This window comes from Hemiscyllium ocellatum, chromosome 20 (genome assembly GCF_020745735.1).
Source record: "Hemiscyllium ocellatum isolate sHemOce1 chromosome 20, sHemOce1.pat.X.cur, whole genome shotgun sequence".
Classification (NCBI taxonomy): Eukaryota; Metazoa; Chordata; class Chondrichthyes; order Orectolobiformes; family Hemiscylliidae; genus Hemiscyllium; species Hemiscyllium ocellatum.
In genome coordinates this window covers 53,942,045-53,944,325 of record NC_083420.1, presented here as the reverse complement: position 1 = coordinate 53,944,325, position 2,281 = coordinate 53,942,045, and the positions used below count along the sequence as shown (strand labels likewise).

The window sequence follows — 2,281 nt, the reverse complement described above, 5'->3', positions numbered from 1 at the left end:
GTCCACCAACACCCTGGAGTTGTTCAGGGAGAGATGGGTGCCGCAGGGAGTGGAGTGCATTATTTTCCCCTCCAACTCTATTTTGATTTAGTCCCTGCCCTCCCCTTCACTGTTTGATCACACAGCATTGCCCTTTGATGTGAAGGGCACTGCTTGTCACAGGCCACTCGGGTGTTTTCGTATCTTCCTGGTGGTGGAAATTGAATAAAGATTCGTGCACTTTGTGTCTCTCACTGTGTCTCACATCTGCACACACACACTGTGGGTGTTGGGGAAAAAATAAGCACTACCGCAGTTAAAAATAAATAAACAGGAGATTGTGCTTGCTTTGGCAGTACATATACTAAAATTGGAACGATACAGAGAAGATTAGCATGGCCCCTGCACAAGGATGACACGCAAATTTGTGAATCGTTCCATATTTTTTCACATATGCGCACACATACACAACATGGGTGCTGGGGGAAAAACTAAGCACTACCACAGTTAGGCAGTAGTGTGGGGGTTAAATAAATAAAATAAAAAAATTAACAACAAAAAGTTTTGAAAAAGAGAAATAAAAATAAATAGGAGACTCAGTCTCCTCAGTTTAGGGGACTGACTCTGTGTTGGCTGGTATTACAGTCAGTATGTTACTGTTAGTTTTGGCTTCCCCTCTTTTTTTGGAGGGGGAACCTGATTCCTGAACTGGCTGAATTATTTAGCCAGTTTGTTAACTGACATTCCTTTTAGTGAGGACTCTTTGTTAAACTCCTGATGCACATAATGTGTTTCAGGTCTAACTCAGTTCTCATTAGGGAGTGTTGTTTCACTGGCTGGTTACAGCCTATGTGTTACTCTTTTCGAGAAAAGGATAATAATTTTGTGGTAGGGCTTAGCCCTTGGACTCTAGTCTTTTGTTTTTTTTATATATGTGTCTTCACTTTTTATTGGTGATTGGACTGAGCCTTTGTGGAAGACATACATTCTACCAGAGGAGCTGTTCCTGTGGGGAGGCCTAGCCCTGGGACTGGGCCTCTGAAGATTGAACACCTGTGTGTGTGCTGGGAGGTGAGCAGTTGCTGTATCCTGGAGTTTGGGAGAACATCTTTCCTTTAGGAGTGGACCAAACCCCTGTGAGTTAACTGCACCTGTACAATGTACTGTTCCTGAAAGTGGGCCTGGTTTTCCAAGGCTGGGCCAGGACTCTATGGAGACTGAACATGTGTGGGATATGCATTTGCTGCCTTCAGAAGTGGACTCTGTTTTTAGCAACGAACTCTGCAGTTTGGAGTGGACTCCATTTTTGACAATGCATATTGTATACTGGAGTGGACTCTTCCTGGAATTGGATTCTATATTTTGAAGTCTGTATAGATTTGGACTGTGTACCAGAAAGGACTCTGTTTTTTGGTAATTAACAACTGTATTGTGGTGTTTCCTGGGTCTATCACCTGCACTGTCTTGCGTGTCCCTGGGTCTGGCAGGCCTTGCTGTGAGCTGGGAGGCTCAACATGTCATTGTTGCTGTCTTTTATGTGAAACTGGGATTTGAGGTTTGTCCTCATCTCCCTGTAAACTGGTTGAATGGTGGAGTTTGGGGCCTGGTTTTGTTGCTCCTCTCCCTTGTAAAATTGCTGTTGTATGCAGCTGTAAATGTTAACTTTTTTTTTGTAAACTGTTTTGTAATTTGTTTAATAAAATATTATAAACAGGAGATTCAGAGCCTCCTCAGTTTAGGGGACTGACTCTGTGTTGGCTGGTATTACAGTCACTATGTTACTGTTAGTTTCTGCTTCTCTCTTTTTTTGGAGGGGAGGAAAAACCTGATTTCTGAACTGGCTGAATTATTTAGCCAGTTTGTTAACTGGCATTCCTTTTAGTGAGGACTGATTGTTAAACTCCTGATGCGCAGAATGTGTTTCAGGTGTAACTCAATTCTCATTTAGGGGATTGTTGTTTCACTGGCTGGTTACAGCCTGTGTGTTACTCTTTATCCTTTCCTCAAAAAGAGTAAAAAGAGAAATGTTACTTTTGTGGTAGGGCTTAGCCCTCGGAATCTAATTTTCTTTGTTTTTTGTAAGTGTCTTCATTTTTATTGCTTTGGACTGAGCCCTTGTGGAAGACAAACATTTTACCAGAGGAGCTGTTCCTTTGGGGAGGCTTGGGCCTGGGACTGGGCCTCTGAAAATTGAACATTGTGTGTGCTGGGAGGTGAGCAGTTGCTGTATCCTGGAGTCTAGGACAAGACCTTGCCTTCAGGAGTGGAGCAAAACCCCTGTGAGTTAACTGCACTTGTACAA

The 2,281-nt window shown here is 43.0% G+C and overlaps 1 non-coding gene across 1 annotated transcript; it reads left to right on the top strand.

The window, feature by feature from the left end:
* Positions 1 to 319: 319 nt before the first annotated feature.
* LOC132825612 (U6 spliceosomal RNA) lies at positions 320 to 426 on the top strand. Its single transcript, XR_009645795.1, has one exon. It is a non-coding gene; the product is annotated as a U6 spliceosomal RNA (small nuclear RNA).
* Positions 427 to 2,281: the final 1,855 nt, after the last annotated feature.